Here is a 26273-nt window from a genome sequence, read left to right as displayed (position 1 = left end):
TTTTGGCACAGAATGGCAACCATAAGTAGGATTTTGAGAAAAGCTTTACAAAATTTTAAGCCATGTGCAAGGCTTATATAATTTAGAAGGGGGGAAATATGCGCAAATAAAACAGACTCTGTCTTATTTACTTTACACGCGCAGAAAAAAACTGCATCATATGGCGCCCTGACGTATATATGCGTTATAGTTATGTCCTTCTGTCCACACTTTTAGAAAACAGAATCTAAAGCTAACAAGTCTATGAATACGTGAAGGAATAAAAAGGCCCCAGAGGCGCAGGCACTTGAGTCGCTCTCCTGTGTTAGATGTAAATGAGTGTGCTCCATATTGACTTGTGCTGGCGGGGATGCCACCCATATTGTAGGCTGGGAGGTGGGTGAGTCGCTCCGGCGAGTGGCAGAGAGTGATAGAGAGGGAGAGAGAGGTCACTGATGCGGGCAGAAAAAAGGGAAGGCTTTCTTAAATGATGCTAATCAGTCCGGAGGGTCCTGGCCCTCTCTCCCTCATCAGCCTGCTGTAATTCAGATGTGCTGAGAACCTGGAATTAAATGTGTCACTGTGAGGCGCGTGCTCTTGTGCGTGTGCATATGTGTGTGTCAGCCTGTGTTTGTGTGTGTGTGTGTGTGTGTGTGTGTGTATGTGTGTGTGTGTGTGTGTGCGTGTGCGTGCGTGTATGTGTGTGTGTGTGTGCACGCGCGGGGTGTTTAGGGGTTAAGTAGAACCAAATTAGTCGATGGGAGAACTAACAGCAGCAGTAGCTTTCTGTGTGGCTACTTCTTGGTGAATGTCAAGATGATTTAGCTGCTCTTCTGCTCGCCGTCTGTCTCTGAGCACTGGCCCTCCAATCACCGCTCTGGGCTGTCTGTTTTGTGGCCCTCCGTGCAACAAATGAATATTAAATCTGCGCTGGGCAACTTCACACACTGGCAAGAGGTTACTGTGTGAAATATGAGGACGGTGAAGCCCAGAAATCCTGCAAGGTAACATCAGTAAACTGTCTTCTTCTGTGGTGTCGGCTGAGGGTGAATGAGGTACTATAGTGAACAGCTTTTATGTGCTCGGGTGCTTTCTGAATTTCATTGGTCACATCTGAACATTCAGTGTGGGACTCTCTTGACTTTTGCAGCGACTGTATACACTTTTATATATGCAATCAAAATCATGGACCTTTAACTCAGGCAACACTACTTCAATGCTCACAGGGTTGAATGTTGCGATGACATAATACCTCCATTCATATTCCATAACAATACTTTTTTTGATATTTTATATTGAGGAACAGAAACATGTTTTCTAAAGAAACATGGTTTTATTTTAACAAAGAAGTTAACTTCTCAATTGTTAAATGATCCAAGCACACGCAGCTGTACAGGAACTTAGATTGAATTCAATAAGGTCTACAATTTGCACATTTAAATCGGGAACTATCTGATGTAGTAATAAGTTAAGACGAGTATGAATCTGATCATTAATGTCAGCTTTTTGACACATTTTTACCAGAAAAGTATTGAGGTTGGATCCCCAGCTCTAGTGTTGATGAGTGTGTCCCTGTGTGAGCGCACAAAGGTGTTGTGTTGTCTTTCTTGCCAGCGAAGGGTGTATGTGTGTATTCTTGCTAACATATTGTGTGTGTGTGTGTGTGTGTGTGTGTGTGTGTGTGTATGTGTGTGTGTGTGTGTGTGTGTGTGTGTGTGTGTGTGAGTGTGTTGGGAGGGGTGTGCGCAGGGACGCCAGTTGGGCTAACAGCTGAATCATGGCTCAGCCGCTGCCCCTCGTAGTCCTTGGCAGTTAGCGGTGTGAAAAAGCCTTCTCTTTGAGGGCATTATATAGATTAATGTGCTGTGCCTCGGGCAGAGACACACACACACCTCGCCAGGGAGGGATCCTGATCGTGTGTGTGTGTGTGAGTGTGTGTGTAGAAGAGAATCAGAGGACTACAGCAGCATAGGATTGTTGAGGTTTAAGTGTGTGTATGTGTGGACGTGTGTGGGTGTGTGCGTATTTGTTAGATTGTGCATATGTGTGTGGATGTGAGAAGAGACAGTTTGGGGGGGTGTTAACAAGAGACTAAGGGAAGGTACTGTGAGTAAGCTATGTGTTTGTGTGTGTGAGAGAAAGTGCCATTCAAATGTATTCTTGGCAAATGTTTTTAATATGTTTTTCATGATTTTTGCCTGTGACAAAGTCATTTGGTGATAACAGAAAGTATGATCATAACTAAGTGCAAAGTGTTAAACATTTCCCTGGTGACCTGGTGACCTGGTGACCTGGTGACCTGGGTTCCGGTTCCTATGATATCTTTTTGTGCGTTACCCTACGAATGTCCAGCAACAAGTATCTTCCCCTCGTTACATGCTTACAGTCTTATCAAAAAAGAACCTTCCGTCGTCACAGCAAACAACTTCGTCAGGTTTCGGAAAAGATCGTGGTTTGGGTGAAAATATCTAGGGGAGCGTTACTTAGGTGTCAAATAAATACATTCTCAGCGCTCTCCTTTGTGAAGATCTGGGCTGTTTTGGACCACTTCCTCCCTACATTGTCGTTTTATTCTTTGCGATTACGTGGATAATATACAAATCACGAACAGTGTATGAGAATATCCTGTTTTATTTCACTTCTTCAGCCCAGACATGCAGCTAAATCCACAGCTCTTTGAGTGCATCCTTGCTTTATGCTTCATTAAACTGAATCTGTGTGCAATAAATAGACTACAATTCCAGTTTTTAAGCACCTAAAGAATACTTGATGTCTGCAGGGGCATCTGGGGAGTAGATAGCTTTCCATCAAGGTATTTTTACATAAATCAGAGAGGTGTTTATTAGGCCTGGCTGACCTGACAGGGGCATCGCCTGGCCCCTTTGTCTCACTCTCTTTCTATGCCACACTGTCTTGCCTCTTAGCCAAATTAGCTCTTAGCAAAGCCGAGTTAAGATGAGGGTGTAGTCATGATGTACAGTATCACACAAATGCCACAGCTGCTGGAAGCAAATGGAAAAGTCAACACAACACTGTTCCTGCCGAGGTTAAAGCAGAAACATTGTAGGTTTAGTAAACAGGATACTTCAAAATGTTAAGGCCTCTGTCTCTGTTTCTTTCGCTCTCTTGGGTTTCACGATTGCTCATATTTTGTATGCCTCCCTTTTCCTCATTTTCCACACTTTACCCCTGAAGTACGAGGGAGATTTCCCTTATCAGGATTTTAGCACATTCCATTCAAGATTAGGCACATCTGTTGTTTTGTGTGTGTGACTATGACTTCTGAGATTATTTGTGTGTGATTTGTCTGCCTCTTTGACATGTACTGTAGCGGCACAGTCTCAGGACACATATGTGTATGCATACACATGAACGTATATGTCCATATATGTTAGTGCATGCACATGTGTGTGTACTCTCTCCAGCCAGCGGTCTAAATAATCTACATTTGTCTGACAACGGCATCAAGTCGTGGAGGTGCACATATGCAGAAAGCTATTTGGAAAGGCCTCCTCGTAGCTGTCAGCTTTTATTATGCGCTGAGGTGTCATGTTTGTTAGGAAGCTGAGTGCAGATGGCAGAGTGGAAGAAATGGATCACTAATTTTAACAATGATTAATGAACAGAGATGGAAAATGAATTACATCGGACTATTGGAGGCAAGGAATATTTTCTCTGAAAATGTTAACTTCGGCTGCCAGGCAGCCGGCCGTGTTGTGGGAGTATATTGAGGAGGGGAAGGGAATGTGTGTGTGAGCATGCATACGTGTGTGTGTGTGTGTGTGTGTGTGTGTGTGTGTGTGTGTGTGTGTGTGTGTGTGTGCACTAAGGTGTAATTTTCCCCCCGCATCTTTTGTAGAATCAACACTTCACTGCTCTTGCCTATTACTTTACTGTTCGCCTGCTTAAACACTGCCGGCTTTATACACATTGTTTCTCCCCCCCCCATGTGTATTGCACTAGCAGTTAAGGTACACACTCTTTAATAAGGTAAACACAGGAAAGGTTAGACTGTCTTAAAATGTTAGCTATTTTCATTACTCTGCAGTGTGCCTTGATATCAAATCATAGATGTAGAAGATTCGATCAAGTGTCAGTAGCTTTCGCTTTCACTCTGGAGGAACAATAACCTGTCTTCATCTGCCTTTGAATGTAGTTTATTTTTTTTGTAGCTATTTTCGTGACTCCCTATTCAGTTTTGATCATGAAAAAAGCAATAATGTATCATTTTGAAAATGTTTAATTTTCAAGGAAAAACAACCCCCGCGCAAAGTCCAGAAAATCCACCTGATACGTTATTATTTTTGACAGAGAAAATCTGTGTGTTTACCTTTCATACATCTTTATTACAATATGATATGGCAGTATGAAAAGCAGACGTGACATTCCTCATTGCTTGTGATCTGAGAAGAATCCAAATTTCTCCTGTCATTCTACACCCCCCCCCCCCTCCAAACACACGCCTGTATTTGTGTCTCTGTCGAGGTTTGTCTGGTGGGCGGTTGGTGCAACATGGTTTGATAGGTAGATGTGAACTATTTTGAATTTAATTAAGGGCCTGATGGGAAATGCGTAAAGGGAGAAACCGGAGAAACTTCGAGCAACATTGTGTGTTTGTGTACATGTGTATGTGCGTGCAAGAGAGAGAGAGAGTGAGAGAGGGAGAGAGAGAAAGAGAGAGAGAGAGAGAGAGAGAGAGAGAGAGAGAGAGAGAGAGAGAGAGAGAGAGGGATCTCAGGTTACAGCAGCATATGCTAAGCACTCAGAAAACATACACAATGCCTTTGGTGAACAAGGTAGTCGGTGTGCCCTTGGGAGCCAATTTAGATTGTGACTTAAGGCAATGTCGTGGCTTTGTGTGTGCGCGTGTGTTTGTGTGTGTGTGTTCCCTGTATGTGAGTGTGAGTTTTACTCTTGATGCTTCATTGAAACAGTAGTGGTGGGTAGATCTGGGTGGCCCTCCTGCAGACCCTCCACATCTGTGCTCCCCCTCTCCCCCACCTCCCCTGCTTTAGGACTGAGCCAGCTTCTCCACGCCTGGCTGCCTCTCCACATCCACAATAGCCATGAGAGTTTGTTGGACTTCTTTGCCAGTCAAAATTTTAAGTAGTAATGTAAAGCATTAATGAATCATGGAAAAAAGAGCGCCGCCTACAGAAACTCATGAAAGGAAATGACAGTATTGCTCACACTGTGACTGACAGGTGATCTTTGGGTAGCGGAGTACAGAAACAACATAGCATCGAAAGTTTAGTATTAAAGATTGAAGGTAAACATACAAAACCGAGATCTCGCAGATTACCGTCTAAGCAAACGTCTACAGATTCAAGCAAACGTTTGAAATGTCACAAAAAAATTGAAATGTAAATCAAGAGCAGTTTAGTCAGCTGTGTAGAAGTGGATCAAATAGCTTCTTCAACAATACGTAGAACGATACAACCTTTTCAGGTTTCCCACCTTAAGCAAACATTAAAACTTTTTTTACGGTTTAGGAAATATATCCTGTATAATTTCATGAATCATGAGTTATAGCAAAAGTCAAAGTCAGTTTCTGTGGGTTTCTCGATGTTCTCTCTGTGAGGCCTCAGCTTAAATGCCACTCACCGAGTTACACGCCACTTTAAAGGGGAGCGGCAGTCTTTCACTTCACATACTTTGAGTCGTCTTGATTATTTTTCTGGCTTTAAGCGGCGGGGCTTCAAGGCTGGATCAGATAACATCCTCTGCTGTGCTGTGTAGGCTCCTTTCACATGTTTCTGTTTTCTGAGAACAAAGCTTCCTATTTTGTTTTTTTGTTGTTTGGGGGTTTTTTTTTGCAAACATTTTTACTACCTTGGCCATGTTAGTATGCAACCCCCTCCTCTTGAACTGGATATTACAGTGTCAAAATAAAAAATGAATAGTACTAAGAACATTTTTAAAATCAAAGATTAATACACATATGTGGTTATAGTTCAGGCATTTGTTTGATTACACATGGATGTGCAAATTACATCACATCCTTACAGGAAGTCCTGAGAAAAAATAAAGATGTGGGGGTGGGGTTTAATGGGTATTTCTCTTCTGTCGCCAGTGTTGCAAACTTGTCAAGCTTCAAATACGGGTGACTGTGAATTTCCTGCTGTGTGTGCTTTGTTTACAGGCTCTTGTCGTCCCACCTTCTGTGGAGCTGTCGGCGCTCTTCCTGACATCCGGCATTCATTGGAGCGGTGGCAGTCACACAGGTACGATCACACCGATTGATCACAGGAAAGGGGAGGATATTAAAGGTGTCTGTCACACTCATGCATCTTTTGTTTTCATTTAAATCTTTGTTTATCCGGGGAAAGTCAATTGAGCATGCACTTCTTAAGCAGTGCCATGCTTCTCAGTCGCACTGCCGAGACATTCTTACCCGTGAGCTGCCCAGTACAGCATCTGTTGGTGGGTCTGTGGCTCGCCCTGCAAAGTTATAGAGGAGAGTTAGTTATTCTCATTCATCACCTTTAATATTTACGGCCAAGCGGATAAATGAATGCACAACATTCCAGCATCAAAACCCTTGAGCTTTTATCATACAATGGATGAATGTATGCTCATGTGCATGCACGCTATATCGAAATCTGACACACTGGTTGTAGGGGTGAAAGAATATCACCACGTTAACCTGAACTTTGCAAGTGGAAACTTTGCTTTTTGTAAGCACATATGTATAACTATCGCTGAAATGATTATTTGTGTTTAATGCATGAGCCTCTTTGCATCTCTGTTTTGTCGTGGAAAACATGCAGAATTGTAAAAATGTTCTGGGATTTGTGCCCATGTTGTTTGAGCTGCTATAACAAACCATACAGTATGCTAACGTGACATTTCTTAATAATTGTTTTTTTCTCTGGTTTCACCTCTTTTCACATTGAACATCATGTTAGGAGAGGAATGTGATTTGACAGTTGAATAGCATTTGGGACAAAGACTGGAAAATGAACACTCATGGTAGCGGTGGAGGATCCTTTTGTCGTGGGTGTCAGGCCACATATGTTTGCACTTCTGGTAGCAGAAAGACCTGCAGGATATGTTGGTGATGTCACAAACTGTCACCCAAATAGACAGCTCTGAATCATGTTTCTGGTGCTAGTGCTAGTAGGGTTGGGGTCCTTTAAAGGGATTCGAGGCCCAGTGTCCAATTCACTTTTTGAACCAGAATTCTTTTGAATCTGAGGTTTAGCTTTCAACATTCACCTTTTGATGAAACTTTACAGTTTTTTAGTGGAAGCCTAATTAATGTTAAAAACCTGCTACCACCTGAACGTGAGATAAGCAGCAGAAGATATGAAATGTTGATTAAATGTATCTGACACATTGAAATAACAGATGTGGCCTACTTAGTTTTACAACCTTATTTTCACAAGCTACTTGCTCCAGATACTGGATGTCCAGATGCAGAACTATTGAGATGATTATCTTATCATATTAATTTGACATTCATTAAATATAGTGCATGTGCAAAACGAATGCTCGGCCTGTGGTACTGCTGCTTGCAGCTTTCTCCAGAACCGGACATACAACAAACTTACATCACAAAAAGAGTATTCATTTAAAAATAACAGTTTAACACATACTGTACATGTATTAACTCCATGTGACTTTTAGGAATTGAGTACCAATAGCCAGAGTATGAAGATATATTGACACCCAAAGATGGAACTGGACTTTTCTTTGGTTCTTACATCGAGCCTTCACTACAAATCAACAGCATTACAAATAAATACTAATGATCTTTCGCTCTACTCTAAATTCCCTGTGGAATCTAAAAGATATAGAGTACCCTGAAACGTCATTGTTTATTTTATTTCACCCAAGTAAAACATGTGTCATTAAAATGAAGTAACCACCCAACGATAGAGCTGCTCCAAGCAAAATAAGTTTCATTCTTTTCATCACATATTGACTAAGAGTACCCCCCCACATACACACCCCCCCGCACACACACACACCCCCCCCCACACACACACACACACACACACACACACACACACCAACCGCCTGTGAAAAAGCCACAAAACTGTCAATTCCTCTCTATGTAGCTCAAGGAGACAATTAGCAAACAGAGGTGACATGGTTAACAGGTGCAAACCATTATTCCTGGAGCTGGAGGAGCGTGGCCAACCCATCTCTCATGGTGATGGGCTGTTATAGTGTGTGTACTGTACGTGTCTGTGTGTGTGTCAGTGAGTGATGGGAGATCATATGACAAGTACAAGTGAGGGATATGTCTGCTTTGTGGGGTTATGATGCTTCATCCCGCCTGGTTGTTTGTAATCAGCGTGTCATCATCATCGCCATTGTTGTCGTCGACAGGAATTAGACTGAGGTGCCTCACATTCGTCTTCGCTCCCCTTGAATCCATACGCGTCTCTCCGACATTGCTCCTCTTCCTTTCTTCCTCTTCCCAATAATTACTCATCCACTCTCACTTCTCTATATTCTTTTAATTCGTAATAGACCATCGTCCTGAGAGTTGGCTTCCTCAGAAACAGAGAAAGAGACGAGGGGGTCAAGCCGGTTTGTAAAAATGGATTGCTTGTAAAGTGCTAATCAATGGAAACCTTTTCTCTTGAAACTGGGAAATTCACGTTATAACATTTATTATAAGATTCAGAGCAGCAGAGAAATGGCAGAGGTCCTTTTCAGGACATGCTGAGCCTATCTGAATGATCACCCTGTATTCACATATGCCTCACTAAAGTGACATATTTAACTAAAAATGTAACATTCAGATGATATTATTTTGGATGGTATCAGATGCTCCACACACATATTTCATCTTCATACCTTAATAATAATAATACGATGTTACATTTCTGCAGTCAAACCGCGCCTTGGTAATGATCTGCTGTTTTGAAACACATTTTGCCAGCTGTAGTTTTATTAATCAAATATAGCATGGGTGAGTCATGTCGTTTTGGCTTGTGTCATATCGGAGGTATGTGGCACAGATTTCCCTCATATTGGAAGCAGAGCTAACACATGCTCCACTTGACGTATTCTCACACCATTTCTCACACAAAGCACTCACACACAAACTTGCAGACGCATACACACACAGATGACTTATTGAGAAGGAGATTCATAAACAGACCCGCACACGCGCACGCACACACGCACACACCCACACACACACACACACACACACACGCACACACCCACACACACACACACACACACACACACACACCCACACACACACACACACACACACACACCCACACACACACATACATAAAACCTGGTGAAAAAAGGGTAAAGGCAGCTTCCAGTGGATGTGTGTCTATGGCAGTGGTGTAATGTAACTAAGTACATTTACTGTATTAATGTACTTCAGTGTGAGAAACATTGTACTTAAATTAAAGTAGTGTCATTCTTTACCACTTAATACTTCTATTCCACAACATTTATTTGACATTTATAGTTACTGTGCATATTAAGATTTTACAAAACAATTGATGAGCTTATAAAATTAGCTGCATTTTTATAGATTAAATTACCTACTACTCAAAATGTTGCTCACGCTGTAATGCATCAGCAACAAAAATAATGTATCAATTAATATAATATGAAACTGACATGGCTGCAATGCATTTTGGACTATTGAGGCGAGTGGAGAAACAGTTGTTAAAATGTTAAAAACAAAACGGGAACTAGACAGAAGTTGCAGCTTTTTTTTATATTCTGAGTGATGTACAACAGAACCTGACATTGATTCGGCTGCTGGAGATATCAACATGGTGTCAGATGATTCTTTCCTGGAGAAGACAGAAAAAGAACAACATAAGGTGCAGGGGTGGTGGGTGGAGAGGGGTCAATTTTCCCACAGTTTCCTCTTGAATGTTGTCGGGTTAAGATTGTCACTGCTGTGTGGTACTCTGCCCCACTGGTATAAATAAGACATGATTGGCATCACAGCAGAAGAAAAACTCTCTCTCACTCGGTCTCTCTCTTTATCTCTCTCTCTGACAGCCTTCATTTGCTGGAGGAGCGGCAGACTTGGTGGGAGTTAATGATTATAATTATTTATCTTTTTTTTCCTCTTTTTTTTACATTGTGGGATAATTATTTAAGAGGTTCGTGTAGTCATTGTTGTAATCAGTAAAGAGAGATTACAGAAAATCTGCATGCCAACAGATGGCACTTGGCTGTTGTTGTTGCTTCATATTAAACCCAGTGCGGCACACTCGGTAGCAGGCAGGCAAGAGTGAGGGGACAATCAGAAAGGGGCCAAATTATAAAACAATTTGTCCTTCATCATAAATCAATTTATCATATCACTCCGTCCCAAGAATCAAAAGTAGTTAGCATTGTGTGTGTGTGTTCAATCCCAAACCAGCTATCCCACTAGCACACTCCTCTCCCGACGTGGTGGGGTTAGGAGCTTGGTGGGAGCTGGTGGCGGATTTACAAAAAAGCCATTCAACACAACAAACAGTATTTGATCAGAGAAGCCCCGACCCCATGACTTTATGTATTAACACCACAGCGTGCTGCCATGGTCGTTCACACGCAACCCAATTCACAAAGAGGGTCAGCGCTTGTTAGCTTAGCTCCTCTGGGAACCGGTTTGCGTCTGCTGGGACTGTGAGCTGATGCCACTCTATATCCACACTTACATATAATATGTGTCGTTTTTTTACGTCTATTTCTATTTATGTATTATTTGACGAATAAGAAAGAAACAGATACATACAAAGTGAGGCGAGGGCACTTGCTAGCAGGGTCGGGGAGCAGGAGGAGCACCAAGGCCGCTGGCCTACATTCCTGACTAATTGTATAATTGGAAAAGCTCTCCAAATGAGCAAGCAAGCCCCCCCCCCCTTAACCCCCTTCACCAAATACCTCCCCCTACTCACTTAACACACACACACACACACACACACACACACTCACATGCACGCCCTTCAAAGCAAATCACAAAAGAGCATTTTGGGAATAATAATAATTTCAAAAAGCGTCCATTATTAATCCCACACACTAGCATCCCTGGCAGCAGCAGCTAGGCTGGTTAGCACAGAGAGCACAGCCCACCCCCCCATACACACACTCACTCACTCACACACACACTCACTATGACACACAGCAGATCTGTTGGTGTTGTAGTGTTAAATAAAGTGGGAAAACAGTGATGTCCAGTGGCAAAAATCCTTCATTCAAACTTTATTTCTGAAAATTGTTCTTCTCTTTGGGGAGTTTTTCCTTGTGTGTTGCAAGAGTCTAAGGACAGAGGGGGTTGTGTGCTGTACAGTCTGTAAAGCCCCCTGAGACAGATCGGGCTATATAAATAAAACTTGATTGATTGATAAAATACTCTTTCCAGGTGATTCCCAAACTGACTGCTCTCCAACTGGCTCAAGTTCTTAACTTAAAACCAAAGACTTTGTCATTTGATTTATGACATTTACACATCACATTACAATGATTTGTTAATTATGTAAATATTACAATTTTGGTGAAGACATGATGTGAAGACATATTGTGAACTAGTGACGTTAGCGTTAGCTAAACGCAGTGGGATTCAGACTCCTCGTTGTTTATTTAAGCAGACTCAGTGGAATTTTGAAATGGCTTCAGGGTCCGAAAAACCGTCCAGAGGCAAGTGACAACGTTGGCGCTGACAGTTCAGAGTTGGCAATTGTGCTGCCAAACGGCACCATTTTTAGCAATAAAATTAAAACATATTACCTACTACTACTACATCAATCTGGGATTTCCCGTCACAGGGCCAGAAGAACAGCAAAGGCTGTTTAAAGGGGAGGGGGCTCTGTTGTTGATACATTGTTGGTTTCTGCAGTAGAAAGTCTTACTGGGGAAGTTTGACTTGGTACATAGTGCTGCATGGTCTGAAAAGTTAAAGAAATGCTGCTTTATCCCAATGAAAAGTGAAACTCCCTTAAAGGGCCACTTCAGTGATTTAGTATTTCACTCCCATAAAGTCGGGGGGCTTGATTAAAATGAGAATGGTCAAAATCAAAGCAGCACAGGTTGAGACAAAATGACTTGTAGTTCCTTGTTTGGGTCACACTCTAAATACCCTGGATCCTACAATTCCCACAATGAAACTTGATCATGTTTTTTTATTTTTTATTAGACCCTCCCTGCCTTACAAATGTTCTCATCTTTCAAATTCCACACAGTTTCCAACACAGGCTTTCTGTTCTGACTTCTCTAGTCCAGACGGAGATCACCTGATGGTATCATCGTCACCATCAGGGGTTTTACTTTAGAAAGCTCCACAGAGCCACAGAAGACACAGGCTCTGTACTTCTCATGATGAATAAACTGAATTTTATGTGTACAATCTATTTCAAACAGTTCCACAAATTATGTTGAAAAAGTTGAATAAAGCACTCATGTAAACTTTCTGTTCATTTTTTTCATCATAAATAAATAATATCATTCCCAATATGGGATGATCTACCTGTGTGCTGTGTTAGCGCTCATATTTTACTGTTAGTACTCGAGCTCATGGTCAAATTGGATTTCCTGATTTATGGCCCCTGCCACGCGCCGTTCATTTCCATGGCTACTGAGGGACGGGGGACGGGAGAAGATGATTTCTGAGGTCGACAGCGGTATCTAACGGGATTGCGGGGTGCCGTTAAAACGAAGCCGTTAATTAATGCTATTGATCAGCAAAAAAAATAGAGGCAAATGTGATTTGCATACAGCCCGAGTGATCAATGCATTAACCGATTTTTTTTTTCTCCCCCCTCTGAAATCTGATTTCCTGAGTTTTCAAAGTGAAAGAGAGAGAGTTCAGACTAATGTGGATCGATCGAGGCTTTCTCAGACAAGAATACAAAGCATTTTATTAGCCGGTGAAGGGTGAAACATACCAGGACAGACGACGCAGTCTGAAGTTGGATTATATATTTATGTCTCACTTTAACGAGAAGACAGAGAATAGACTTCTGCCTTTACACATTTGTTATTGTCATACCCCCCCTTTACATAGTGTACAGAAAACATGGTAATAAAGTGATATTTCTGCAGGGCCAAACACAATCTGTTTTCTTAAAGGCAACAATTTAAAAAGGAAAACAAAACAAATATGACAATAACAACCGGGACATTGGAAAGAAAAAAGACACAAGGTGTTAAAAAATGCAATATGTTGTTGTTTTTTTCTCCCTCCTTTCTCTCCCTCTCTGTCAAGAGCAGCTTATTATAGCGTATTGATTTATAAAGCTTTAAATGTGATCCTCCATGTCCAAGTCAAGGGCAGAGAGTGAAATAGAAAGAGAGAGAGAAGGGAGGGCGGCAGAGAAAAAGAAAGGGAATGGGAGAAAGAAAGAAAGAAATAAAAGACGAAGGCAAAGGGAAAAAAGGCGTCTGGAGACGGATAGAGATAGAAAGAGAGCGTCCACGACAGGGGGAAGTGACAGCAAGGCATTTTCAGAGCCGCTCTGGAACACAAAAGGGTAATTGTTTTAGCCCAGATGTTGCTTTCGCACAACAAGCAGGATACAATGTTCCTACTGAGCTGATGAGCCCAATCAGTGAAATGATTAAAAATTGATTTTGTCCCTGTAATTACAGTATGTAAACTACTTAGCCGGGATTGCAAAGGAAGTGATTTTCTAATTACGTATATACTCTGGTGTCTAATGATTGGTTTTTTGAAGTAATGAAGAGAGGGTCCTAACGACTCCACTGTGTTCTGTTGTTGAAGGGAGAAGGCAAGAGAAGGGGAGCGTTGGGGGAGGTGGGGGGGAATGAGAGAGCATCGTTAGGGCAAGACAGCAGGCTTGGATACAAAAGGGGGATGAAAATTGAATTTTTGCCAACCAGTGCTAGCACACTAACACGGGGGCCCTGTGTTCGTTTGCATGGGATCTGGAAGCTAAATGGAGGCTGTGACTTCTCATGGGGGTCGCCAGGCCCTAACCAGACCCGGCAATCTGGACCCTGCAATTAAAACCTCACGGGGGTTAGGGATGCAGGACATCACACATGCACAGGAGAATTAGCACTCGCCAGGGCACAATCACACAGACATAAGCATATAGCTCGGCCCTTCTGCTCTCCATATATGTCACTGAGCTTCATTCAAACAAGCATGTCACTTTTGATAGAAAACTGACTTCTCGATTAGAAGCCACAGCTGAAATAAACTGAACAGCAGTCGGACCTGTGTGGCTGTGTCCTTTAATGGAACAGTAACGGTCTTATTTTGTTATATTTGGATTTACATGTTCAGCAAAACACTACTGACTACCACTACAATACTTAAAAGCAAATCTGTGTAACTTTTGAAAGAAGAACACATTTTTCCTCTCACACATGAAAAGTGGAAGGGATAGTTTTTTTGGGAAATGCACTTACTTGCTTTTGTACTGAGACCTAGATGAGAAGTCAGTATGAGAATATAAGAGCCAGAAGGCTGCGAGCTTTGATTCTGGATCTGCTCTCTGTCTTTATACGTAGTTTAACCCATTTGTGCCCGAAACTCAAGTGTTCTCTGGGCTTGACAAATCACAATTCTGAAGACATTTTCAAAATCCCTAAATGTGTTGCCGTTAGTCTTTTGGCACATGGGACTTTTTTCAATATATTTCATTACATTTTTAGGAAAAAACAGAAGTCCCGTGAGCTCACAGACTAAATATAGTATGATTAGAAAATATCTATGTGTATGTAGTAGCACCATCAAGTATTTGATATCCATTAACTCAAAGATATGCATATGCAGTGTAATAATATATATACATGTAAAAAATGTAATTTCTTCCCATAAAAAAAAAATCATGACAAGTATGATTTTTCATGTGATCTAAAACTTTAATTTAAAGTATATCTGTAACCAGATTCACAGACTTTACAAACCAGAACAAATGTTATGACATTTTCTTTATCATACTAAATATAGTCTACTGGCTTCAGTGGATTATTTAGCGTACAGACATAAGAGCAGTATTATCCATCTTATTCTTGCCAACAAAGCAAATAAACTTATTTCACAAAATGTTGAACTACTTCCTTAAGTACTGAAATGACACTCTTGCCCATTCAGCAACAGCCTTACGTGGTCCTGTATAACCTGCGGCTGATGGTCGCTAATCTTAGCTAACATTAACATGCTTGAGATACATGCCATTACTGAGTCTCCTGCGCAGTCTTGATCTACTTTTACACTATAACGTAGCATTTACCATTATTTCATAATTGCCACTCGTGGCAACATCGGCTGTTGGACTGACGATGATGAGCGCCTGAGGGCAACGGCCAATATTTGTGGGGTTCAGGTGCAGCCAGCAGATATCTGGGCCAGGACTTCCTTTTCTGTGCGGCAGCCAATTATTTAAAGTCCGATTAGCAACTTGACACATGAGAATGGAGATGGAGTTGAGACGACATCTACAACAACTTTGTTTCACAAGTAGTCAGTTTACAAGCTAATTTTAAGCTAATAAAAACTAAATCATCGATAGCCAATGGGTTGCGCCTCCTCAGCTCTCCACACGGACTGTTTATCTGTATTTGGTTAAATGTAGGTAAACAGTCTGCGTTTACGGACCCACAGAACAGTAACAGAAAAGAAACCTTACATTTGTACCATGTGTGTGCCTCTAAATGTGGTTCAGTATCACTTTGTCTAATTATTTTAATGAACTCCAAGAACTGCCTTTTATTAGAGACCAGGGCCTCCACTTCTGATAATGATTGATTTCAGAAGATAAGAACGTTTTCTAAGTGTTTCTACAAATGCTCTTAAATTTCTACATGCCTCTCCGAAAGCTCTACTCAGGAACGAGTGCACGAGCGTACCGTAAGAGCTTCTAAACGTTGGCTGTCCATGGTGCTGAAACCAATGCTGAATACACTATAAAGTGCATATTTACCAAAATTTATAAATCAGAAAGTGTAAGTGTTGTAAATGACACAAAAAATATTATATATAGAATTGTTCTGTATAATAACAATTAAGAAGTTAACTAAAACAATGAAAACTTAAGCCAAAAGGTATTTCCCTCCTGCAGGTTCTGGAGCTTAAGATGCTCTGAGCCTCTTGCAAGTGGGTTGGATCATTTCTAAGAGCGTCTTCAGTTACGATGCTTTTGGGAAACACCTCTTAAGCTTAAGAAGGTTTGCAAAATGGACATTACGATCAACTTAGCGTTAAGATGCTTTAGAGAGATGGGACCCAGAACTATCAAGATTTCAGGAACCATTTTAATGTCATTTTCATGCTTTTGCACAAAAAGTGTATTGCTTGTTAAATCACCTCGTTTCTACAGGGAAGCTTCTCTTTCCCTCTCTGTCCTCTCTTAGTTTCTCCTCGTTTCTCCTCTCTTTTCCCATCAACCACAACTTGATGAGGCGTCAAAGATGCAACCTTTGACTTAGGTTGTAAATTAGAATCAACCATCAAGTCCAGCGCACAGTGTTATTGTGGCGAGGCATAGAGACAACCAAGGAGTCACTCTATCAGACAGGGAATATAGAGATAAACTTACAGGGTCGCAGAGCACATAAAGAGCACATAAATCATACCAGAGAATGAGTCACTGCCTCAACCATGGCTGCACTCTCGCTTCTTCTCTGCACTTAACACATCTAACAAAGCTCAACATATTTTCTTATCCTTATCTTCTGTTCAATATTCAATATTTAATTATGACTTTATTCATTTATTTTTTTAAATATTTTTTCCCGAGAAATAAAAGGACATGAGTCAAGCCTCTGATTATTGGGAGGGAAAGATCTGTGGTTTTTAGTTCCTTGGGAACATTAATAAGTGACAGAAAGCTAGATTAAGAATGCTGGGATGCAGCTTGAAAAAAAAAACAGAAAACGACAAAGCTTTGAAATGCTGCCAGTATCACCAACTGCACTCTTCTGACACAGCTGATTGTAAGAGAAGCCGATAGCGCAGCCGGGGTAGGCCTTTAATAATTCATTTAGTTAGGCTATGATCTATCATTTTGTACCTTTTGACATGCGATATTGAAATTTAATATTGCATCAATACAAATGATGTATTGCCAGTCGTCAAGAGAAAGGATGTGGATTGCAAAAAGATCTTTGCAAATGTCTTTTCACTCCTCTCTCGCTCTCTCTTTCCTTTGCAAAGCTTCATTGTACTTGAGTAGAAAGGCATAAGAGAAACATCTGTCTCCCCCCCCCCCCTTTACTCCTGGCTTTGATATGTGTGCTTTAAAAAAAATGACAACTTAAAACGCTAAAGGAGAAAGTCTCCTGCTCAAACCAGAGTCAAGAGACGCTTGGATTGCAGGTAATAGTCTAGGCAAGAAAAAAAAGGAGAGGGGGAACGGGAGTGAGAAGCAGAGGGAACATGACAGCAGTGGTTGAGGGAGACGTCACACGCTGTCGAGATCTTTGACATGACTCTTTAGTGCGGTGAAATCCCATAGGCGATATTCGAGTGTTAGGTGCTGGGAACCAAAGGCTGCTGTTGAGGTGTCAGTCTAGCCTGGGACCCAGACTGCTTCGTGTACGCAGTCTGCTCAGTGAGATAGGGATGCACCGATAGCAACGCTGGCTGGTGTCAGTCTGAAGTGGATTATACGTGTCAGAGGATTTCCTCACCACTAAATGTTGCCACCAAGGGAGACAAGCCACAAAAAGCAGAAAAAAAAGCAGATTTCTTTACAATTTCATATGAAGATGATAAAGAAGTTAAGATTTCCATCATTTTGCAAGTGATGCCACACTAATATCAATGTTGCTCAAGACAGGTCATTACACTTAACAGTATTTGGACGTTTCAATACTTGAAAAACTGAACAAAATAAAAACTATTGATGCGTTTGAGAGATGCATTGATGTCATTGGCCATCTCTAATATGAAGGTGCTTTGATAAGTACAGGTTACATAGATGCATTTAACCTGTCAAACATTTCTACAGAACATCATTATTGGGTCCGATTATATTCAATGGCACTGGGTTTTTTGCGATCCAATACCAACTTTCTTAAAATTCTTGCTTTCTGCTATATCTGCGCATAGCAATTACTACAGAAGAGTATAAGGCCAGGCATAAGGGAGACAAATGAGAGAAGGAAGATTTGTATTTTATTCAACATTTTGAAAATAAAGTTGAGCTTTCAGTATATGCGCTAGTAGTTTGATTTATTCTCAAAAGTTTGATGTTTGTTCTGTACTTTATTCTCAACATATAAACTTTTTTCTTGAAACATAACAAAAACAAACTTCCTCTGATTTACTTTTTCTTATGCCTGCTAATAATACAGAACGTTTAACCGTATTCTCAACATTTTGACTCAATTCTCAAGATGCAAAACCAACAAAAATCTTCCTCTTGTCATTTTGTTTCTTTATGCCTGGTTCTTCTTTATGCCTTAATACTCTTCAGTACAACTACAGTATAGGGAAAGCAAGTGGCTCTGGTAAGTTCACCATAGTTAGGGTTAGGCAACTACAACCACTTGGTCAACTTCAATGAAAAAAGCAAATAAAATGCATGGCTACATACCACTGGAGGTGATCTATCAGTATAACGTCTGGTTCCACCAGATACTCGTGCTGTGGTTATTAAAGTGCTGCAGACATGCTTGGTGTGAAGCGATCCTAACACCTCTCCTTCACCATCCACTGACGGCCCATGTTACATTCATTACAAAATAAAATATGGCTTGTGACGGGCTTGATGATTACAGATGACGGTGTTGATGATGATAGTGATGCTGACAGTGACAATAATGATCATGACAATATAGAAGGTGGTCATTACGGCGATACTTGGAATCATGCTTCACTAGTGAATTACATACTCAGCTAAGATACACCTAACCTTTACAGCTCTGACGCGTTTCCTCTGCATGTGCAAATATATTTCAACAGACGGATCAAAATGAGCGTGTGCAAAGCGTGTTTTGGCGTCGACTACGGCGTCTTTTCGCGTCACTTGAGGTGAATCAGAGACTTTGACCTGTTATTATGTGTGTTTGTGCAAACCCGTGTCACAGTTGTTCCAGTGAACTGATGAGTGTGTGCAGCTGTGTCATTACTGCCACGTTTGTCTCTGTATATTTGCATTTTTACCACTGATATACGGATGTCAATTAAACAGGAGGAAGGGAAAGGTGTTTAGGTGACGATCCCTGCATGCCTTTGTGGGCTATTTATAACAGCCCCTCTGATTTCAAGGCCTACTCCTCGAAGACAACCCCTTGACACTATTTCCGGTGAGGTTGTCTGTTTCACGTTTAGCAATGTTGTTTGTTTGCGAAAAAAAAACTGTAGTGTAAACAAAACGCATTGGGCCTCATTCACCAACCGTTCCTAAAACCCACTTACTTTCAGTTTTGACAAAGATTCTTAAATTGGCCAATGATTTCTAATTTGGGATTTCTGAGATACTTGAGAAGTATTACAAGAATCTACACACACTCAAGATCACATGTTTGTGCAAAATAATGGATTTGTTTTTTTCCATTATACAGTTGTAGGTAAAAATATCGGATTTAAATTACAATAATATTTGTATCATTTATAATATTCAGATTTGTTTTCATTATTTCACAAATCATTATGGTCTTTTAAAATAAATAAACAATACAAATTCACTTCAAGTAATAGCATCCATGAAAGCTTGTTTGACAGAAGAACCTCCACTTGAATTGAAGTTTTCTTTATGTTTCAAGTTTTTTTGGGGGCCTTTCAATGTCAGTTTGCACACGGCCATTCAGCGTCATGTCCTTTAATGTGGATTGGCGGGGCATTTACCTGCAAATTAGGATCATGCACTTTCAATTTACAAAGACAATGGGATTCATCATCATGAGAACAAAGGTACAAGAACTCTGCGGTTTAGTCACACGTCATGAATCTGACGTAGACTTATCCTAGGACCTTTCTCATCAAAACATTTAAGAAAAGATTTAAGAAGATATTGGTGAATGAGGCCCATCATATCTGTATGGCTTCCAGGAACGTTGACCTTTAGCTGTGCCCTGACACTGCTCTGAACATCTATGAAGTCTGCCATGCTTGTAGGTGTCTTGGTATGTTAACAGTGGGGAAGAAAGACACAGTGAGAGAGAGAATTAGGTGCAGATGGGAGGTGCCTTGGGTTGCACTAGGTCCTGGTGTGCCTCCCTGCTCTCTGCCTTATGTCAAGGCTTTATTATTTCACCTGCCAAGGTCCTGACCTCCTATACCCGGCACTTTCCAGAGAATAGATTTAGATATTAGCCTGTTGAAAACCTGTGTGAATGCAGGATGCCCCAAAGATCGTAACTCTGACAGTTGCTATGTCCATTGCATTGTTTAAAGGATTCATTGAGTGGTCTACCAACAAAGATAATCCATTCATTGTTTTAAGTTATTCATCTCTATTGTTTTGAATTTAATATTTTTGCATTGTTAGGTTGGGTAAACCTAGCAATTTAAAGACATGATTATTTGAATAGCATCTTTCAAATACATGAGCTACATTTACATATATTCGCATTTCATTTGTTTTTTTATCAATTAGAAAACCTCAACTTGGGCATTCATTGGAATCAAGGGAAAAACCTTACAAAGCCTGTATGACTCTCTGATCATCCATAATATAATACTCAATGAAGTTTTATGAATATTTTGGTTGATATTTGTCATTTTCTTGGTTGCCACATGGGTGTCTAAGTCTTTGCCTGGTTGTAGACTCTTTCTTTCTTTCTATCTTTCCTTCCTTCTTTCCTTCCTTTCTTCCTTTTGCCTCAGGGGTGCTTTCGGCAGGTCAACACCTCAGCGGGTGGGTTGTTGTGGGCCAGGTGACCTTTGTCTGTCATTGTCTTGCTCCTCACACCTCACCCAGGGAGAAAGGGAAGAAGCTTAGTGCCTTACACCTGCCACTGGCTTTACTGTCGTAGCGATGGGGTGCGTTTGATTTTGGTGTGCCAAGGACAGTCGAGAAGGTCCCAAATGATTTGAACACATAGCCAACAGTTGGTAGAGATTATACAGAGAGTAGATACAGTGCATTGCACCTCTGATGGCCCTTACATTAGAGTCTGAGCTACACTCAACCACGTTGAAAAGCGCCACAACAAGCAGCTGCTACGTAGATAACCGTACCGAAAGTGATGTTGGATTCCAAATGTGATTTGCGTTCCTGCGCGTGAGATAAATCAAGCATACCTCGAGTGAATAAGGGGACGAAGATGAAATGAAATACCCAAATGCTGCCTCCACTGGGGCCTGATTGAGTTCAGGTGGCTGGAAAGTGTCTCACCCAGGGCTAGTTGTCAGTGAAGGATCTGCTGTCTTCTCATCTCTTTGTGCTGCAGGCTAACTGGTGAACATCGGGTGACTTGCTTTGACGGATGTTTGTGTGCCTCCTGTGTTGCGGGGGGACGGGCCGTTGACACACTTCATATTTCAAAGGCAAGGTCTGAGGAAGAAATGAAGATTGATGCGGAAAAACGGCATGGCAACTCATCGCCCATTCGATACATATATTATCATTTACACATACGTGACACCTTTGTGCATGTCTGTATATCTATATATACATATGCATGGGCATGATCCAAGGCGCCACACATATTCACGTGGGGAGGGGGGTTTCCTCTGTTATTAGAACCATGTGATATAATTGCATTTGATCTCCAAATAAACAGGGAATCAGTCCATCTCCTTGGTGAAGATGGCAGATGTGATGGACGACCGCATTAGCGGCGAGGACAACATTAGATTTGCTCAAAATTATTGATCTTTTGTTTGTGAGCCAAGTCGGCGATAAATAACAGTGCATGGGAGATGTGACTCATTATCAACGTGCCAAAAGCCCGACAGACCTCTGTCAAAACACACTCTCCTTCCCCCCTCTCCTCCTTCCTTTCATCTCCGTCACTACAAACCAATTTAATCTGTTTTTAATCCTTCCCTCTTTTCTGTTGCTGGCGTCTTTAATGCAAGGCCTCACTGTCACTATCTGATTCCCTTAAAATTTTAATCCTGCACTGATAACCCTGTATTATTACATATTACACACTCACAGGCGGCAGGACACTCACACATACATACACATATACACATGCAAATATGTACACACAGCGTTTAGTGGCTCTCTCTGTGTTTTTATTCCTTTTTACCTTCTTAGTGAAGAAAAAATCCTTTTATCACACAATGGGTAATTTATATCCATTACCAGCGTTTTCAATCCTTTTCAGCGCGGCTGTCACTGCCTTTGGCACACTCGTGATTAATGTGATCTAATAATAGTCTGCCATTATATTTCCTTTAGTAAAACATGTACCAACATCCTATTCAGCTCCACGAAATTCATTGCCCCTTAAAATATTTTTCCCCTTTTCGTTTGAAAGACAAGATTGCTATTTTTTTTTCTCAGTCTCGTTGCCTCCCAGGAGGTGATTATTTGTTGGGGGGGAGGTTAGTGCTGGTTCTTCCCCTATTTTCAGACACTTATGAGAATGATGAGAGGTGCCATGATTCAAGGTGGTTTGTGTGGATGCATTTGTGTGTGTGGTGCACACATTGGCGACGTAACATGGCATGTGTGGCCGCAGCGTTGACTGGCAGCGGTTGAGAACAGTTTCAGATCAGCACAATATTAGTTTGTTTTAGAAAAAGTCAAACATTATGTAGTTTACGAAGACTAAAATAAATTCATTTTCACATACTTTTTTAAAATTAAATTATTTTTGTTTTTGATTTAAATAAAAAAAAAAGTTATCGTAATGAAAATTGCATACATTTTAATTGATATCGATTTAAATTCTGAATTTATTTAGGCATAACGTTAGCAAATACATCAATTTTTCCTTTTGTCTTTTTTTCATGTCTTTTAGAGCAGGTACAGTAGTTTGGAATGGGTGATGGAGAGGAAAGATGCTCCCCATGGAATGTGCATAGGATTAAGTATGTGTGTGTGTGTGTGTGTGTGTGTGTGGGGGGGGGGGGTGTATGTGTGTGTATGTGTGTGTGTTGTTGGGGAGGTGGCCCAGCAGTGGGCTCTGTTCCCTCCCAGCCGGACAGCCTGAGCCAGTCTGCCACTCATGGGGCACGTTTCAGACGGGGTAGAGCCAACGCTCACACACACAGACACACACCTACACACACACACACACACACACACACACACACACACACACACCTACACACACCTACAAATACACACACACACACACACACACACACACACACACACACACACACACACACACATGTATGAAGTTGTGCACACATACACACAATCCTGGCTCCCTCTCACAAAGAGGGTTAACCCTTACTGGGTTCTTAGACTTGTATCCAGGATGAACAGGTGGTCCCACAAAACATGGGCATCCATTTCCTCATGACTTATCCATGTGTGTGTGCGTGAGTGTGTATGTGTGGGGAGGGAGGGTTAGACAGAGACATGGAGAGAGAAAAAGAGTGCACATCATCATGTAGCTTTAGAACACCTTTTGTATGTGTGTAGGTTTTGTTTGGTACCAGCGTGGCTGGTGTACGGAGCAGCTTGCGGAGGGTCCTGCTGCTGTGTGAATTTGACATCAGATGGCCGTTGTAACAAGAACAATATTACATCCAGGTTCCAGTAAGCGAGGGACTGCTAATATATGTGTGCCGTGTGAACATTTGTTTGTATGTGTGTTCGTCGACACCTGACCCCAGAGTCCGAGCGCACCAAACACAGCTGTCAACACTTTACATCTAGGTTTTTTTTCCCCCCTTCGTTTCTCTCTTGCTTTTTTCCCCTTGATTTCTTTCTCTTGAATCCCTCCAACCAGGATCCCTCCATTAAAGATAACTTGTATTGAGCCACATCTAATTCCCTTCAATCCGCCTCCCCCACTTGTCTCAAGTGATCCCTTCCCAGCAGAGAAAATCGAAGGTAAACCACTTCTAAGGCAAAAACGGTGTGCTCCACTTTGAATGTTTTAAATATCGCCCTCTGACGCATGACGAGGAGCAGGGTTGTGATAGCTGCTTTGGTAAAGCACGTAAAGAAAATCACAAAGTTACACATTTTATCACCTGACTGCTGCGATAATGCAAGAAACACTCAGCATCTGGCTGTTGCAACACATAGCCGAGACCTTCTCTGCCTTTGATAACTGTAGTCTTTCATGTTGGAGGAAAACACTCTGCTTTACTCCACTTTATTTGTTCTTTTGTGATGTTTCTGTGGCTCGGCCCCTCCGAAACCCACACACATGTGAAAAAGACATTTTGGAAAATATGAGTAAGTAAGCAAAGAGAAAGGCAGAGAGCAGAATGGAGCTGAAGGAGATAAACATAAACAGAGCCGAGAGAAAGAAGGTTTCTCTCTGAGTCAGCGGGTTTTTAGTAAAGTCTGATTAAACGAGGTGGGAAAACGGTTGGGGTAGTAAATAACAGAGGTGTCAACATGTTGCTTAATGACCTGGATATCCATTGCATGCAATATGTGACTGCAGATCTCTGCAGGAGCTTTATTATTTATTTCCTTTAATGTGCAGGGGGAGTTGAGATGTTTAAAACAACTTGCTGTGAGTGGAGAGCATGTAGTTTGTTTCACAGCTGACAGAAGAAGAATTTGGCAACACTTGTCATTGACATTATGTCCATACACAGTACAATATTGATAATTACTGTCATTACTTTTGTTTAAAAGACCATTTATGAGAACCTTTCTCAGAAATGTTCAATCAATACCCACCAGCACTCACTGGATAATAATGTGTAGCTGCAGTCTTACAACACTCTGCTTCTCCATAGTGCCATTTTACTGTTGTTGTTTTAAAATATGTACTGCGACCTGTTTTGCTTTTTTGAAGATTTGCTCACTGATTTGATACAAATAACTTTGGGGCTGAGTGCCCCAGAAAGAGTCTGAAATATGTGAGAAAAGGATTAACACTTTTTTTTTTTTTGGGATGTGTTGACATAACGAGAAATATGGAATATCAGCAGACTTATCCTTTTACTGCTAAATAATAATAATAATAATTTCACAATTTAGATGTTTGGAGGTTTGATTCTTTCATGCCATAGTAGCCTATTGTTATTGGAATGTTAATGACATATCTATATAAACCTAGAATGCCATTGTTTACGTCGGGTTTCCAGTTGAGTTGACGTTCACGTGAATTTTCCTTGACCCACGCCACACACTTCCGACAAGTTTCTTCAAAATCGGGCAAGTAGTTTGTCCGTTATCCAACCAGACTAACAAACGCACAGACAAACCAAGCCAACAACTGCATATTTATATATATATATATATATATATATATATATATATATATATATATATACGGTATATATATAGACACACACACACACTTTGATTAAATGTTTAATAAAGGCTTGAAGTTGGTGGATGAACAGGAGAAGGTGGAGAATGAGCAGAGAGCTGGAGGTTATTACAGCACAGTCAGCAGTGCTGCAGTCGATTCACCTTCCCCTCCTCTTTCCAGGGGGGGGAAACCCCTTCTCGAGGAGGGGATGCTCGAAGCAAAGAGAGAGGGGAGGGAGGGAAGGGGAGCTGTGGTGGCGGTGAACTCAGCACTTTCCTTATCTTCTCTCTCTCTGTCTCTCTCTGTCTCTCTCTCTCCCAGGGCTCCCTGATCAGTGCCGACCAGGAGCGGAGCTGAAGCTTAACGGGGCTAAGCACGCTGTCCAAGAAACTACCCCTACCCACTGTCTGAGGTGACTCAGGGCTTTCTGGGGAAGAGGGAAATGGGGCTAGGGGTGGGGGTTTGGGAAAGGAGACTTTGGGAGGAGAGGGTATAATAACTGTGCAATCATTCAGGCTTTATTTGTGACAGTAGTGTTGCATGAATGGGTGAAAGTTAAGGGGAGGAGAAAGGAAGAACGAGGCAGTCTGATGAGCCCGTGCAGCGGGTTTTTCACGCTATGATGCAATCTGTGTGGGGTGATGATGACGATCACTATGATGATGAGGATGATCATTATAATGACACACACACACACACACACACACACACACACACACACACACACACACACACACACAGACACACAGCAGTTGGCTGGGACGTTGAACGTGGCTGTACAGATGACCTGCACAGGCATATCAACAGATAATTCCCATTTAATCCAATCAGTTATCCGTTGTAGTAGGGTTTTAAATCCAAGCTGAGTGTCTCTCAAGTTATTCTTCTCTCCAGTGTTCAGACCAGAAGCCGTCTAGCGAGCAAAACCGAGATTATGTAATATAGGTTGTGTGTGCTTGTATACGTTTGAGGGTTTCAGATGCAGGGAGAAAAATGCAAAAAGTGCAGCCGAAGCCTAGGGAGGTGTGAGGAGAAGTTAGAGCCTTTGA

General features: G+C 41.4%; 1 protein-coding gene across 2 annotated transcripts in view; it reads left to right on the top strand.

The window, feature by feature from the left end:
* The window catches only part of znf536 (zinc finger protein 536), a 226943-nt gene that overhangs the window by 19205 nt on the left and 181465 nt on the right, over nt 1–26273 (top strand). For both annotated transcript variants that reach the window (XM_029460697.1, XM_029460688.1), the window contains exons 2-3: nt 6122–6203; nt 25546–25636. The gene's annotated coding sequence lies outside the window, so the exon portion shown is untranslated. The remainder of the gene's footprint in view (nt 1–6121; nt 6204–25545; nt 25637–26273) is intronic.

Source organism: Cottoperca gobio, chromosome 3 (assembly GCF_900634415.1).
Source record: "Cottoperca gobio chromosome 3, fCotGob3.1, whole genome shotgun sequence".
NCBI classification, from domain to species: Eukaryota; Metazoa; Chordata; class Actinopteri; order Perciformes; family Bovichtidae; genus Cottoperca; species Cottoperca gobio.
The sequence above is the reverse complement of the archived record's forward strand: the minus strand, read 5'-3'. Positions and strand labels throughout refer to the sequence as shown.